The sequence below is a fragment of the Cornus florida genome, unplaced genomic scaffold (genome assembly GCF_030987335.1).
Source record: "Cornus florida cultivar Cherokee Brave unplaced genomic scaffold, ASM3098733v1 CherokeeBrave_3.0.0_Hap2_Chr08, whole genome shotgun sequence".
NCBI classification, from domain to species: domain Eukaryota; kingdom Viridiplantae; phylum Streptophyta; class Magnoliopsida; order Cornales; family Cornaceae; genus Cornus; species Cornus florida.
Genome location: NW_026775578.1, coordinates 26,175,779 through 26,193,805, shown reverse-complemented (window position 1 = coordinate 26,193,805; position 18,027 = coordinate 26,175,779). Strand labels below are relative to the sequence as shown.

The 18,027-nt window shown below is 33.9% G+C and overlaps 1 long non-coding RNA gene across 2 annotated transcripts; it reads left to right on the top strand.

Annotated features, from left to right (window-relative positions):
- The first annotated feature begins 707 nt into the window (after positions 1-707).
- Positions 708-16,387, top strand: LOC132270935 (uncharacterized). Of its 2 annotated transcripts, none has more exons than XR_009469604.1 (3): positions 708-1,037; positions 1,916-1,985; positions 3,258-3,593. It is a non-coding gene; the product is annotated as an uncharacterized LOC132270935 (long non-coding RNA). The 2 variants fall into 2 exon arrangements; XR_009469605.1 differs by lacking the exon at positions 3,258-3,593 and adding an exon at positions 15,863-16,387 and having other exon boundaries at positions 709-1,037.
- The last annotated feature ends 1,640 nt before the right edge of the window (positions 16,388-18,027 follow it).

The following is an 18,027-nucleotide window of genomic DNA, read 5'->3' as shown; positions in this document are numbered from 1 at the left end:
ACAGAACATTTGAAGGACAAGATGAATCCACCCAAAAAGTAAAGATTCCTCTTATCCTGCCGACAGAAGAAGCCAAAGAACTTTTCCCCAAAGTCTTTGATTCAACAGTATTTCCTTTATCAGATGTCTACTTTCCATCAGATAAGGAGACAGCACCTAGTGGTGGGCCGACCGACTGCATTATTCCAGCACACGACCCCATGCACTATGCGGACTTCAAACTATTAATTTCAAGTCCATTTTATGTATAAATAGAAGGCAATGTTTCCCTTCAATGTATCTTTCAATTTTCCTTTTCTCTCTTCTGTAATATTTCTCTGTACAAGTTTGAAGTTCAATAAAGCAAGTTTTCTGTAAGTCTGTTTAAAGTTATTATATCTATCTTATATCATCACTGTTATTATATCATCGCTGTTATATCATCGATCCTGTGAATATTTGGTATCAGAGCCATGATGGCTTAAATTCTTATTGTTAATACTTTTTAGGTTCTGGTAGCAGAACATAGACCATAAGGGATGTAACCTACATATTCATGCGGCACACTCCCATATTCCCATGAAACTCAATCTTGTCAAAGAGATGCTCGTAGTCCGTGTAGACTCCCAAGGTCCACGTGGCATACCCCACACAAGTTGAGCTCGTGAACTATCGTATGTCTCGATAACAACGCCTGAACAAGGGTGCTTGAAGTTTTCACGAGCATCATGGATCAGTTGTAGAGGGCCATGGCTTACCATTGCCAAACTCATTGGCCTAGTCAAGGAGATGGTGAAATCACATGACTGGATCACACGGAGAGAATAACACTGATAATCAAATTAATTATTCTCACCTACTGCAGTTTTTAAAATGATGTGCTTTTAATGCAACAGTGCTCTTCTCGAGTTAAATGACCGAAGTAACCCTATCAGACCTGATCCAATTGTGAGGTCTCAATGGTCTCCCCCACAATTGGATCAACACTGTTCAATGGTCTCCCTCACTGAACCAAGCTTCTTTCTTCGTTTCCCAGAAGTGTTCACACAGATCCAATTGTGAGGTCTCAATGCTTGAAAATTTTGATTGATTTGACTTGATTCTTGCCTTTTTTTGTTGATTTAGTTCTTGATGGTTGAAGTTATTGATGAATTAGGTTTTGATGTATTTAGTGATTTTCTGGTTTCTTGTGTAATTAATTGCGTGTTAGCTTTTGGCTTTATTTTATTGTTTGTATATTATTAGTGGATTGTATGATAGAATTATTGCATCACTTGTGAGAATTGCTCTTCAACCCTCTGTTTTTTTCTTGGAATTGTCTCTTTCCCTACTCTGATAGAAGATTAGAGTGAATTCAATAATGTGAGAGAACTCAATTCCTTGCAAGTTAGTTTCTCCCACCAAATTCCACCACTCATAAACATTAGACCTGTGCTTATAATTGAATACCTTTCTAGATTCCGAATGCTGTTTTTGCTTATAAAGTGGTCATTTTTTTTTGGTTGTTCCCTTTAGGAAGTTATATCGAACTTAATGCTATCATATAATAGCTTTCTGGTTTTTAGTAGGTTTGTGGATATTTTCGGCACTGTCAATTAGAAGAAGACATCAATTTTTTTCTGTATGATTACTTCAATTTTTGCTTGTTTTTTTCAATTTCAGTAGTGTTTTTGAAAGCTGAAACCTAGTTACGTTTGCTTTAGCATTGTTTACTGTATCAAATTTTGATATTTGCAAGTGCTCTGTTATTATTCTACATTTTCTTGCTTAATTGATTAGACCTCTGTTAGGTTTTTTTATTGATGTCCTTCATATGCTGCAACTCATATCCACGTGCAGTCATATACCTTCATTCTTATTTTTGTTGTTATATATTCTAGTATAATTATTATTTTTAAAAAATAGCATTGTGTGACGAACTTAAAAAAAAATGCAGGCAAACAGAGTTCTTAAAGATTCCTCACTGTGCTGGATCAAAATCATTCGTTCGTTTCTTCGAGGAACAAGTAAGCTGCTATTTAAGTTAATTTTGTTCTCCAGGTGGTTTTAACTCATTTGTAAATATGGATTGCTCTTCTCATACAAATAATTAGCTCAGAAAATGGCATTACAATGTCAAATAGATAGTGCCTTTTTCTAAGTCAATTGAGAGATCACCAGTAATTTTAAATATTCTCCATTCATTTCCTAATCGATACCCTGCGTCTTATTTGCTTGTTATTCTTCACTGATGCGCTTCAAATTTTGGATAATTTTTATCTGCATTTAAAATTTTGATTAATCTCATTTTGTTCATTTATATTAGGGATATTTCAGAAAAATAAGGATCACTCCAATAATTATACATGGTGAAATGATAGTTTTGAGTTAAGAATGACTTATTCAAGGAAACTTTGAATTTACGAGAGTTTTTTAATGTATAATTTAGAAATGGTATAAAAAAATGAGAGTTTTAAGTAAAAAATGACCTTATTCAAGGTTGCATTGAAGTCAAGAGAGTGTTTTAATTTGTAACGTTAGAAACTTTGAATGAAAACCAGAGTTTTGACTTAAAAATGACTTTATTCAAGGTACCTTGGAAATCACAAGAGTGTTTTAATATATAAAGTTCAAAATTTTGAATGGAAATGAGAGTTTTGAGTAAAAAGTGACCTCCTTCTAGGTATTTTTTAAGTCACAACTATGAAGTTGTACAAAGTTACAAGTTAAGCTAATCTGAAACTAAATTAGTTGTTGCATTAAACAATAAATTGCTGCCAAAAACAATTCAGAAACATAAGATACAAACATTAATTTCATAAAATTTACAATAAGAAATTTGAATAAGAAACAAAAACAAGGACAGAGAAAAGAATATTATACTACACATACATCATACGTGAGTAGAAGAACTTTTTTTTTAAAAGACGAGAAAAAAGGTGGAAGAAAAAGAAGAAGAAAAGAAAAATGAGAAGACTTTGAATGGAAGGACGATTAGGATTTGATTGAAGAGGAGGAATGCAATTATTTATTTATTTTGAAGAGAATCAAAGAAATGTGAAGAAGTTGTACACAAAACAAGGCATGGATTATTAACTAGTGAGGGAGGGCATTTAGTAAAATTTCACAAAATCACATCTATAAAAGTAATAAAAAATTAATAATAATGTACAAAAGACATTTACAAACTCTTCATGCCATATCTACATAACATAACAAACAAACAAACAAACAAACAAAAAGTTTATGGCTTGTCTTCATTTGTGCTCCATGCTTTATTATGTAAACGTATCCACCAGGACAGAAGCAAGAAGCATCGTTGGATCCGCGGTACCTGAGACGGTGATCTTCCCTTCATTTGCATCAATGGTACTTGAATGCACTCCTTTAGTCTTTTCCAGCACATCCTTGACATTTCCCACACATCCAAAGCATGTGCACTGTTTGTTCTCCCACTGCCACTGGTGTGAAAGAATAAAAGGAAAAGAAAGTTCAGCATAGTTGGATTGACACTTGACCGTAGCTATCCTTCAATTTTATTTTTTATCTTCTGTAGTGGTTAAGGTAAAATTATTTTGTCACTGCTAACATGCTCCCGAACCTAGTGGTTAAGGTAAAATTATTTTTATCTTCTAGTTTTGACCATCATAGTTTTTGCTAGTGATATTTGTTCTAAATTTTCCTTCAAAAAATCAGTTTATCTCTACAGTTCTAATAATATTAATATTGTATGTTGGCTGTGTTTGGCGGCATAGATTTGGAGCTTTGGAATTAAAATTGGTGAAATTGAAGAACATTTTGGTTTTTTTTTTTTTTCAATTCCAAAGCTCCAAACCCATGCCTGTGAAATATAATCTAACTGTTTTTTTTTTTTCGTTTTTTTTGTTTTTTTTTCATATCATGATTCAAAATGTACATAATATTATTTAAATTTTTTATTTTATTTTTTAATTTTTTCATTTCTATTTTAATTGTTTTTTTTCATATCATTTCTGAGGTGTTATCGACGAGTAGGGTCGTTGACTTGTTGCCACCTTCTTTGCTTGATGCTGCTACTAAGGTGTGTATATAGATAGTAGTCGGGCGTCGGTGACAAAGACTCAAATCGGTGTTGTCATCTCTAATCGATAATTTCGGTTCGTATTAAGACGAGCAGGGTCGTTGACTTGTTGACACCTTCTTTGCTTGCTGCCACTACTAAGGTGTGTGTATGGACAGTAGTCGGACGGCGGAGAGAATAGCTGGAGCAAGCGCGGTCACTAAGAAGATGCCTCTCACCCCCATCAATGCCACTCACCCCACCAAGAAATCCCCAATCTACATATACGTCCTCTACCTCGTCAAGCTTATCGCGCGGTCGCGCCTCTACCATGCTCATCGTCCACAACACCTGTAAATTCGGCCACCCCGCTCTCAACCAGACCCAAGCCTAGTCCTACCACATATCAGCGCCTACAAGCAGCACGTTAGATGTAATATATATTATAATTTAGGTATATAATATATATTATAGATAGGTACTTTAGTAATTTATTGTAACAATATAAGGGCATTTAAGTAAATTAGATAGGTTCGTTAGTACATTTAGCGGTCCGTCACAAGGAAGGGAGGTCCGTGTTAGTTAGTTTCATTTTTGGGGGAGGTCCCTGTAATTATGACAATCATAGGGGAGATCCGTGTAAATTACCCAAACTTAAAAGGCCATTGAACAGCAATAACTGAAATGAAGCTTCTTCGTTCTGCATCCTGGTACAACACCTAGGAGCCTAAGGGTCCATTTGGCATGCGTTTTGTTTTTAGCGTTTTGTTTTTGGTTAAAACAGAAACAATGTTTTTGTTGTAAGAGTGTTTTGGAAAAATTCTAAAACACGTTTGGGGACTATATTTTGTTGTGGAAATGGGGGAAACAAAAACATGTTTGGTCTCACAAATATATATATATATATATATATATATATATATATATATAGATATATATATATATATTAATTTTTGCAATAAACTGTTAGGTAACAACAGGCGATGGAAGCTTGTGAACGGCGAACCCGAACTGGAACAGCAGGTGATGGAAACTGAAAGATATGGGTTTTGATTTTTTGAACAATCTGAAATGATATGCCCGTATGGGTTTTGATATAGGTAATAGGTTTTGATTATATAGGTAATAGGTTTTGATTCTTGCAAACAGATATGGGTTTTGAACTTCTGAAATATATGGGTTTTGAACTTCTGATTCTTGTAGATTTTTGTAGTTTGCAATTGCAGAGAGAGAGAGAGAGGAGACAGAGAGGGCAAGTTCATATCTGAGAACGAGAGAGAGAGAGGGGAGACAGAGAGGGCAAGTTCAGATCTGAGAACGAGAATAGAGATGGAGGTATAGGTAATAATAGGTGCAGACAGATAGATAAACTGAAATAAATGGGTTTTGAACTTCTGATTCTTGTAGATTTTGTAGCTTGCACTTGCAGACACAGAGAGAGGGCAAGATCAGAGTAAAGAACGAGAATAGAGATGGAGGCGATTGGAATTGATATGCGATCGCCCAAAATCGCCAAGAACAGCTACGCCAAACAAAACCCTAGAAAATAATATTTTGCCTTTTATACGTGTTATACTTGCTACAGTTTAATGAAAGAATTGTTTCCTCCGCTACAGTAATTTGTAGCCCAAACAGTGCCGAAACATGAAAAAACACCAAAATGGTGTTTCATATTTTGGGCCAATTTTTGAAATTGTTTTGGAACTATTTAAAACACAAAAAGCCCAGCCAAACATATTTTGGGCTTCAAAAGGACTACTGTAGCAGGCCAAAAACAAAACAAAACAGATGCCAAACAGGCCCTAATAATAATAATAATAAATTAGGGAATAAACAACACTTGGAGCCTAATAAGAGAGTGATTTTTCTATATATATATATATATAAATAAAAAATAAAAATAAAAATAAAAATTCACAAAATCACATATATAATAATTATTATAAAATTTCATTGACAAATTTTTTTTTTTTTTTTTTTAATGGCAAAGTCATTGACATTGTTTATGCCATCTATTCATACACAAAAAAATAAAAAATAAAAAATTAAATTAATAATAATAATAATAAAATTGTTCATCTGTGCTCTATGATGATATATTTATTATGTTAGCAGATCCACCGGGACAGATCCAAGAATCATTGTTGGATCCCCCAAAAGAACACCGATTATGGCTTTGAGGAACAACTTCAGTGGCTTCCTACCAATCTCACTTTCTCTTCTACCATCAACCCTATTGGAATTAACTACAACTTGTGGATTCATCTTCTTTAATGCCATGGAATCAATGTTATCAATCAACCCCTGCCTCCACGCTTCACGCACCATTTCAGTCACACAGTAGACATGGAAGTGACACCTTTTGCAAGTAGAAATGTAAGACCAGCCCTAAATATTAACGCCCTTCTTGCTGCCCTGAAGATCTTTCTTGTTGCACCACTTGCATTTCGATAACACCTCTTCATGAAGCTCAAAATCATAGCCATCCATGCATATTTTACTTATGAGGTTGCTGCAACAAGGGTGCAAGTCCAGTGACTTGCCCTCGGCTTCGCTGTGGTAAGCAAAGCCGCATATGTCCTTCCCACAAGCGTCGCAGACTTTGTCTGACAGTTTATCAAAGAATTTGAAGGTGCATTCTTTGAAAATTTCATGGGAAATTTCGCGTTTAGAGATCAAGCATTCCTTACACTCCTTATAAAATTCATAGTCACAGGACTCACATCTGAATCTATGCCCATAACCCATCTCCTTGCATCCACTGCAGATGAAAGGTTTATTATACTTTTTCAGCTCAAGGTCATGCTTGTGGGATATTGAGTGACCAATTTTATTTTCCTCTGTAATGCTCATGTCTGGAGAATCATCATCATTGTTGCCGTCGTTGTCATCATCACGTGCTTTCCTACAAAAAAAAAAAAAAAAAAAAAAAAAAGTTGGTGATTGGTTTGGATCACAAAATAAGTACAATTTTGAAGAAGGAATGAGCTTTTGAAGATGAAATTAGGCCTAAAACACTAGCCAAACATTTATGTAATGTATGTTTTAAGTGGGTTCCATGTTTATAATTTAAAACAATCTAAGTTGATAAAAACGTTTATGTATGTTTGAATTATTGGCCAGAGTAGCATTGTTCTTTGACGATATATCTAATTAGTGAAAAGATCAAATAAAGAATTAAAATTTCTTACAATGTGGATTCTGTTGGGATTTATATGCCCTGGTATAGCAAATTCCTATCTGGATTATAGTGACATATATTCCTGACATATCTGAAATATTTATGATTTATATAATTGGTGAATTCAATGTATTATGTTTCGATTCACTATGAAATTGATAGTGTCCATGTAATTACAAGAAATATTTATATATATGTATGTGATGGCAATCAATGCATGATATATAAATAGTAATTATAAATTGTTCATAGTCGGTAATTATGGATGGACTCATAATTAATTAAGATTTGAACTGGATCCGCGTTAGGTTGAGATATATCGCGAGAGCCGTCGTATGCAATTACTCCCTATCACCGTCATGGCATTTGACTCTTAAGCATGAGAAAAGTATAGACTCTTTTATTAATTAATAATTACTTTGATTTGTTCGACGGATTCTTCGGGATCCTTAGACCGACACTTTGGGTAGTTATGTAATTAATAGTTAGAGGGTTATATTTTCAATATTTGCATCATTGCTACTTGTATTTATTTTGTTTTGATTATGGTTGATTACAAAGTAAATTCGAAGGCCTTCGTGTGTTTTTAGACAAAATGATTTATTGTATATTTATTTATTTAAATTATTATTTTTGTCAAACAAATGTTTTATTGTGATCGAGCCAGAAATAATCAAAGATACCAAAATAGATACATTAATTAAGTAGTCGGATTGATGGCTTTATTTATCCGATAACTAATTATGCATAGAGGGGTCAAAGTGCAATATTGACTTAGAGGTTATTTATTATTTAATTGGAGTTCAATTAATTTCTTTTAGCGGAGTAGAAATTAATTTATGAATTAATTGAATTGGGTCCATGGACCGGGCCAATTATTAATTCATTATAGCCAATAAAATAATAGGCCCAATGGATTCTCACTCATAGCCCAACTTGATATTGGAATCATATTAGATTTGAGACATATGAATTAGAGATGGAAAAAGATTTGTTGTTTCCTTTTCTTTATTTTTATGTTGACTATAAATATACATGGTCTATGTATATTTTAGGGTGTGATTTTTATGAGAAGGAAAAAAAGGAATATTTTTTTCTCTCTCTAGAAAATTAGGGTTTATGTTCTCATCTAATGGAGGCTCCCACAAGCCTAGTTTTCCAAGGTCATTCATGGAGACATATGAGTGATTCCTAAAGGCAAAACAATTACCAAAAAGATGGAGATCCAAAGAGAAGGCATCTTGCTAAGGGATCTACAATAAGTGAGAATATTCACTTTAGAGGAAAGTTTTAAAGGTTTACTCAGACTTTGATGTAAGTATTCAATCCATTAATTGAATGATACATCATATTTTTATTTTTGCATAAAACTTGTCTCTATGTGATGAATCAAGATCTATGAATCAAAATCACTCGAAAAGTTTTTAAAACTTGCACGTTTCCCAACAGTGGTATCAGAGCATGGTTTGATTCATTACTAGAGATTATGATTTTATGAAAATCATCATTCATGGATCCAAATTTAAATATGCATATGTATATATTTTTATATGATCATGATGTATGTATATTTGTGATTGGATGAATGTTGATGAATGGTTGGGCCATGGATGAAGCTTATAGGTTATTGGAATGTAATTTTATTTTTGGATGAATGTAATTAAGGCTTTGATTTAGCCGTTTGAAAGTTCAATGATGTAATTTAATTTTTTTTTTCCATTGTATTTCAAATTGTAAATTTATTTAAAGCCATGTAATATTCATCAAAGGGTGCTATGAAACTTCAAGAAGGTCTAAAAGGGTAAAATTAGGCTTCATGAATTTTCTGAAATTTTTCCGGCATTTTTCGGAATTTTTCTGGAATTTATTTGGCTTAATTTATATTTTCTGGAATTTTTTAAATATTTTCTGGAATTTTCAGCGTTTTTCCGGCGACCGAAAAATTGTCGGCGGCGAGGTATTAGCCGGAGATAGGAGGACTGATGATCACATGTTTCGCGGTACACCAGAATTTGGTGCAACCGCAATCAGGACCCTTGGATCAAAGTCAGCCCTGGAGTTGATAAGGTGCAGCGCACCTACATGGAGGATGGTATACAGCCTCACAAGAAGCGCGCGTGAAGATCATGCGCCGTCATAGCTGGAAAAAAAAAACAAGTCGCGTGGAGCTCACGCGCTGACTATGTCAGCCAAAGCCACACTCCTTCACGCGCGTGTATGCGCGTGGAGGCGCGTCCCACGCGCCCCTGGCGCGTGCCAGCGCGTGGGGGGTCGTGTGTTGTCCTTCTGCTTGCTCCAGGCGCGTGTGAGCGCGTGTGGGGTCTTCGAGGTTCGTTTGAAGCAGTATTTTACTTCTCTTAACGCGTACAAGCTTCCTATGGATGTTTACAGACTATTGAAGGACGCCCGCACAGCAAGAATAGGTTTTAGATGTTAAAAGCTGATTCCATTGGCCGTTTTTTATTTGCTTGATCATTTATGTGATGTATGAAATGCATTGAATAAATAATTATTAATTATTATTGTTCATGCATTGGATCCATGATATTTAATTAAATGACTTGATTTATATTAATTAAATTATGAAAATTAAGTGGATCTGATTACTAATTAATTTAAGGGCACTTATTGGAAAACGCAAAATTATGTTTTGTAAATTATTTTTTAAAGTGTGCTTCAAATTAAATATTAGTGAATCATTTAAAGTCCAAATATTTTCTAAATTTAATTGGATTAAAATCAAGACGTTTTGTATGCATTATATTATGTAAATGAATAAAATGAAAACCCTAATTATGAATGATTAAAAATTGAGTGGGAGCGGGGATTTTTATACATTGCCCCATGGCCTTTGTTATTAACACCATTGTAATTAGGTCTTAAAAAATAAGGCCCCACGCATGATTTGAAGAGTCTTAATATTACAAGAATGGTTATCTCATGAAAATAATAATATTAAATGTTCATTATAATTAGATCTTTAAAAATAAGGCCCTACGCATGATTTAAAGAGTCTAGATTATAATGACAAGATATTTAATGTTTTATTTTTCATTAGAGCATTAATAACGTTATACACTCAATCTAAAATCAATAGTGTTAGCTCCCCAACGGAGTGGTCTATACTAGGTGATTTTAGAAAGGCTAAACATAATCGGGAATCATTTCATATAGATAGACAAGGCACGTCTTAAGAGATATGGAAATGATGGGATTTGCCCGCCAATAGTAATAATGAACTTCGCCAACCGAATAAGTTATTGGCGTATTGGTTATTCGATTTTTCATGCAGTGGTTAAGGGACCCACATACTATTTTAATGGAAGTGCTCGCCTAATAGTAAATGAATCTCAACAATAGTAATAATGAACTCCTCCAACAGGATAAGTTATTGACATATTGATTGGTTGATTTATTATGCTACAGAGTTGAGGGACCCGCATTAATTAAAAGGGATTGTTCACCAATAATGATAATGATCTCTTATTCGATTGAGATTTATTATATTATGTGGTTAACAAACTCATTTTAATTTTAAATATGCATGACAGTATTAATAATTCACCTTGCATGTTGTATGAATGCATTTATATTCAGATGAATTATGTCTAATCCATTTTATCTGCTTGCTTACATATTCTATGATATTGGACCTTATTTATAATGACTGGAAAATGAATTTAGATATTTTATTCACAACGTAAGAGTACAAAATGTGTTTATTACTCCTATACCTATCTCTTTTACTTTGAGATACCAAATTTGACATTAATGCTTTTAATAAATTAGATAAGGCAAATGATATGACTTGGTGCAATATTCTAGAGTTTAGCTCGAATATACTCCAAAGTTAACATTTGTATTATTTTATTTTCTTCAAGCATCATATTAAATGTCAATGAGATATTTTGGTGAGATTAGATAGAGCATATGCCTAAGTACTGTGTCACATTTAATTACCATCAAGATAGCCTCATGAACTCCAGTTTGAAATCAAATTTTGGAAAATGATTGTTTATTATTTAAAATTAGCTGGAGATCAATAGGACTGACTTGGGTGGTAAGTTTCAAGTTGACATGATTATTGCCTTGTTACCAAACTCGTTCGACTCTGTTAGAGTGAACTAAATAAGGAATCAGTTTGAGTTCACACTCGCTGATATTCTTATAGAATTGGTAACAGATGAAGGGATAATTAAAAGTATGGGCGTTCCTATCAATCTAACCTAGTCTATACCATCTTCTTCTAGGCCCAAGTGGACGGGCAAAGGATGATAATAGGACTAGGCTAGCACAAAACATGGGTATCCAAAAGGTTAAAGGGAATAAGGCAGTGTATGTTGAGGGCAAAGAAAACTGTTTCTTTTGTCGCTAACTAAGACACTAAAGGACAAACTGTCTAAGCAATGACGTGGCATAGGAAAATATATATTTAATCATTGAGCCATGTTATGTGGTTGTATCTATTAATTTCTGATGAATAGATTCTGGAGCCACTAAACATGTTTGCAATTCATTGCACGGATTTCAGGAATCCAGAAGCCTCGATGATATGGAATATATTTGCACTTGACCTGATGTCAAGGTTGTAGCTAAGTCAGTGAGAGTATTACATCTGAAATTAGAGAGTATGAGGATATTAGTATTAGAGAATTATCTTTATGCACAGAGGTTAGACGCTATCTAATTTTTGTTTCACTTGTGGCTTATAAAAACTAGATCGTTATTTTGTAAAACTGGTTTTATAAAATTGAATAGATATGCGATTGCTTCTGGTGCATTGAAAGATGGTTAATATACTATAATCACAAACTCTTAAGATTTGCAGGATGTAGAAACTAATGTTGCATCTCTAGATTGAAGGTTAAGAGAAAATTTGTTATTTCTGACTCATTGTATTTTTAATGTCTATTTTTGGGTTGTTATCAATTAAAATGAGATTCAAAGATTGGTCAAAGAAGGTTAATTACCTAGTGAGGCAGTGGAGCCTAAACCAAACTTGTGAACCCTGTTTTGAAGGATAGATAACTCTTAGGGCTTAATCAGCCAGATGAAATAGACATAAAGGACAATTGGAGTCGGTACACACTGACACGTGTGGTCTTATGAACATCCAAGCAAGATTACTCACGTTTTGGATAAGTTTATCTGATGCAACACAAGTCTTAAACTCTTGGTATTTTCTGAGAAGGTTAAGACTGATGTGGAACACATATTAGGTAAACTTATCAAGACACTTCGATCTGATCGAGGATATGAGTATTTCTTGGGATAGTGCAAAGACTATATGGTCAATGAGGGTATTATGTATCAGTTTTCCGCAATTGACACTAAATGTATTTAGGTGTCAAATAGGAATAACAGAATTCCACTTAACATGGTTAGATCTATGATCAGCTATGCTACATTATCTCTTTCTTTTAAGAGTTTAGCGTTAATGACATCGATGCGCATTATGAACTGCATTCCATCTTAGTCTGTCTCAAGGATACCGTTGAGCTGTGTTTTTTTTACTAAATATTAGTTTGAATCATATGCACATATGGGGTAGTCTTGCACATGTGCGCTTGATATAGACAAGTAAGTTGGAAGCAGATCATAGGCATGCTAGATTTGATAGCTACTCTAAATGTCACTAGGATGGATTATTTTATGATCTCAAAGATAAAAGTTGATTGTTTTCACTCACTGTTTATCTATAGGAGAATCATATTATGAATCACATACCTAGTAGCATAATGTTAGAGAATTTGGTATGAGTACCAAATGTACCACATGTGAACACACTTATTATAGAGATTGAGAATAATATATGAATTCCCTATTGATGCGTTAGCATCATCTACTACACAGATTCTTGCATCGGTACATTGATGTAGTGGGAGGATTATCATCCAATTCGACAGAATCATGTTTTTAGGTGAGACCATTATGGACATCCCTGTTAAACATGAGTTGGACCCAGTAAGCTACACGGAAGCGTGAACCGATGTGGATACAGATCGTTTTGGTGAGTTTCTATGAAATCAGAGTTGGAATCTATGTATTCTAATAAATTCTGGGATCTTGTAGAACTTTCTAGTAGGGTGATTCCTATGGAAGGCAAGTTAATCTACAAAAAGATACCAGAAGATTTCTTAGTGAATAAATCATGAGTGTACAAGGAAATGTCATTATTTTTCTAATTCTATATATATTGATGACATCCTACTCATTTAGAATGATGTGGAAGTTTTGTTATCAATAAAGAGGTAGTTGTTCAATTACTTTTAAATGAAGGATTTTCAGGATGTAAGCTAGATTCCTAGGATCAAGCTTTTGCAAGATCAGGTTAAAAGGAAAATAGGCTTATCTTAATAATCCTACATTGATAAAGTTTTGACCAGGTTTGGTATGCATAACTCAAAGAATGAGTTCTTGCTTTATTGATATGGATGGCTCTCTCTAGTAAGTAGTTTTTCAAGACTATCAAAGGAGATTGAGCAAATGAGACTGGAACAATATGTTTCGGCATATAAGAGTCTCATATATGCCATGGTCTATACCAAACAGGACATCCGCTACATAGTAGGGATAGTCAGTAGAGATCAGTCCAATACTGGACTTGACAACTGGTTTATTGTGAAAAATATCATTAAGTACCTAAGGAGAACCAATGATATCATATTCATTTATGGATGTGATGATATAGTCCTAGTCAGGTATGCTAGTTCTGATTTTCAATCAAAAGTAGATACTTGAGGTTCATGACTTAGTGTATGTTCACTTAATGGAAGGGAGATCAGTTGGTAGATTGTTAAGTAGATTTCAACTGCTGACTTAAACCTGTAGGTGGAATATATTGCAGCCTTAAAGGCGGCAAAGGAAGCCTATTAGTTTGATCTCACTGATTTAGAGGTTGTGGAGTATACTAGCCTGCCTATTGAGCTATGTTGTGACAATAGTGCAGAAGTAGTCCAAACCAATGACCCAAGGTTCCATAGAGGAACAAGATACACTGAGAGGAAGTATCATGTTCTACATGATATTGTCCGGCAAGAAAATGGACTTGTAGTTAGAACATTGCATTGGAACACAACTTTGTTGATCCATTATCAAAGGTGTCATTGATCAATAATTTTGATCATCATCTGGATAACATTGGAGTTAGGTGCAATTTGAATTGGCTATGAGGGCAAGTGGGAGTTGTTGGGATTTATATGCCCTGGTATAGCAAATTCCTATCTGGATTATAGTGACATATGTTCCTGACATATCTGAAATATTTATGATTTATATAATTGGTGAATTCAATGTATTATGTTTCGATTCACTATGAAATTGATAGTGTCCATGTAATTACAAGAAATATTTATATATATGTATGTGATGGCAATCAATGCATGATATATAAATAGTAATTATAAATTGTTCATAGTCGGTAATTATGGATGGACTCATAATTAATTAAGACTTGAACTGGATCCGCGTTAAGTTGAGATATATTGCGAGAGCCGTCGTATGCAATTACTCCCTATCACCGTCATGGCATTTGACTCTTAAGCATGAGAAAAGTATAGACTCTTTTATTAATTAATAATTACTTTGATTTGTTCGGCGGATTCTTCGGGATCCTTAGACCGACACTTTGGGTAGTTATGTAATTAATAGTTAGAGGGTTATATTTTCAATATTTGCATCATTGCTACTTGTATTTATTTTGTTTTGATTATGGTTGATTACAAAGTAAATTCGAAGGCCTTCGTGTGTTTTTAGACAAAATGATTTATTATATATTTATTTATTTAAATTATTATTTTTGTCAAACAAATGTTTTATTGTGATCGAGCCAGAAATAATCAAAGGTACCAAAATAGATATATTAATTAAGTAGTCAGATTGATGGCTTTATTTATCCGATAACTAATTATGCATAGAGGGGTCAAAGTGCAATATTGACTTAGAGGTTATTTATTATTTAATTGGAGTTCAATTAATTTCTTTTAGCGGAGTAGAAATTAATTTATGAATTAATTGAATTGGGTCCATGGACCGAGCCAATTATTAATTCATTGTAGCTAATAAAATAATAGGCCCAATGGATTCTCACTCATAGCCCAACTTGATATTGGAATCATATTAGATTTGAGACATATGAATTAGAGATGGAGAAGGATTTGTTGTTTCCCTTTCTTTATTTTTATGTTGCCTATAAATATACATGGTTTATGTATATTTTAGGGTGTGATTTTTATGAGAAGGAAAAAAAGGAATATATTTTTCTCTCTCTAGAAAATTAGGGTTTATGTTCTCATCTAATGGAGGCTCCCACAAGCCTAATTTTTCAAGGTCATTCATGGAAGCATATGAGTGATTCCTAAAGGCAAAATAATTACCAAGAAGATGGAGATCCAAAGAGAAGGCATCTTGCTAAGGGATCTACAATAAGTGAGAACATTTACTTTAGAGGAAAGTTTTAAAGGTTTATTCAGACCTTTGATGTAAGTATTCAATCCATTAATTGAATGATACATCATATTTTTATTTTTGCATAAAACTTGTCTCTATGTGATGAATCAAGATCTATGAATCAAAATCCCTCGAAAAGTTTTTAAAACTTGCACGTTTCCCAACAGATTCTTGGTCGATAATTTGGGACAATTGCTGCAGTAGTTGTGGTGGGTTGTGATGAACTGGTTTTGTAGGTACAATTTGCATGGTCTTGGAGTCGAATTGCTCCTGCAAAACCTCTGCATTCTTGAAATACTTTCTAAAAGCCGCTAATAGGGCGTGTGGATCGACGGTACCAGAGATGGTGACCTTCCCTTCATCTGCATCAATGTTGCTTGAATGCACTCAGTCAGCCTTTTTGAGTACTTTCTTGACATTTCCCAAGCACCCCTCGCAGCCGCACTGGATGTTCAGTTTCAGAGCAAAACTCTTTTCGGCAACCATAGATGGAGCTAGCTAGGACTATATATATAGGAGTTTATCACTGAAATTAAATTGGACTAAGCTGGCCAACACAAATGATCTATCAATCTCTCTTACAATCGAATAAGTACTCGATCAAATGAGGGCACATACAAGTATGTGGTGTGTGTGTGATATGTATTTATAATGTTCAGTCTCTACTGTCTACCTTAAAGTGGAAGATTTCCAAGAAGCTGCCAAGCATTTTCCGCGTAGACAACGCGTGGTGATTTTCTTACCTTAGTTGTTAAAGAAAATGACACTTCCACTAGTGTGAACACTAGTGTGAACGAAGAAAATGAAAAGAAAGGAAACTTCAAAAGTAATTTATTTATTTATTTTTGTCACGTCTCGACAATTCCAATAAAATTCTCTATTTATTTAAATACAAATACATTTAAATACACCATGATCATAAAAATTGCCTGTCTTTTATACAAAGTCAATAATCTCACTATACAAAAAAAATTCTCCAAATAAAAAAATAAATCTTGCAACGCCAACTTTTCAAGCGCGTCTCTAGCAATCCCCGTTCATGAAACTGGAGAGTGATGAGACAAAAAATCCTAATAAAAAAAACCATAACAAGAATTCCATGAAGATTTAATAAAACAGCATCACAATATGAACATATATATTTAATACATATGTATTTAATTAAAAATATTTAATAAAAACATTAAAACAAAATCTCCCCATGCCATTCAAGGTATAGAGAATCCTACACTAAAAAAAAAAAGATTAGTTGCCCACTGGATCATCAATACTCAAGCTCCGACCTCCTCTGCAACTCTCAGCTCCTCTGTCCCTCTCTCAACTCACTCTGTTTCTCTCTCTCTAACTCTCGGCTCTCACTGTCTCTCTCTAATTTTCAACTTTGCTCTCTTTCTTTCAAGACCGCTTAAATAAGCAAATTCACCAACTTCACGAAAAAAAAAAATCAGCCAACAAACCCACTTTCAACTTAGAAAAACCCCCGTGGAGAGATCAAACCTAAGTCAATAAGTGGTCTGCCAAAATCTCATCATTTCATCAACCTGCTCCTCCACTTCTTATCCCGCTTTGCCTGCGACCTCAGCCCACCACACAAAGCAATTAGCCCATTTCTCTCTCCTTCTCATCACCATACAATATACCTCATTCCTAAATTAAAAAAAACCAGACCAAACCCACGTGAAGCCCAAAGACGCTTGGCCAAACAAGCCAGGTAGTGGGTCCCGCCACTACTTCTTTTCTCACCAAATCTCGTGTATCAGCAGCTCATTGCTTCTTATCAGACAAAAGAAATATATATAATATAATATATAAACGTAAAACAAAAATCAAAACCCAGTTGGGACCCGCCAAAAGTCACAAATTCAATCATCCATTCTCTCTCTTCCCAGTTCGGTAGCTTCCATCTGACTACCTATATATATATATATATATATATATATAAACAAAACCAAATTCCATTTTCTCTTTAAATATATTTAATGCGAGCCCCGCCAAAAAAAAACACTTTCACCATTTAAATTCCCATTTCGCTGCTGCCCACTTCCTCCGTCATAAATATAATATATATATTACATAACAAAACTAAATTAAATTTCAACTACCTTTAATAAATAATTAATTAATTTAAACAATCCAAAAATAATAAATTAATTAAATTAAAATCAAAAAAATTCGAGTCATCACAATTTTTTTCTTATGCCTGATTCTCTACGGTAACAATTATTTGCCCTAATGGTATTGTAATTTGTCAATACATTTTAATGTGTTGAAAAATTATGCAGCGCATTGTTGTAACAAACAGCGGATTCGAATTCATTGGTTTCAATTGTTGTTGCTGAGTCATCTTCTAATTATACTTGAAATTCTCAAGGTTGAAGAATAGAGTTGAGGAGATTAAGGA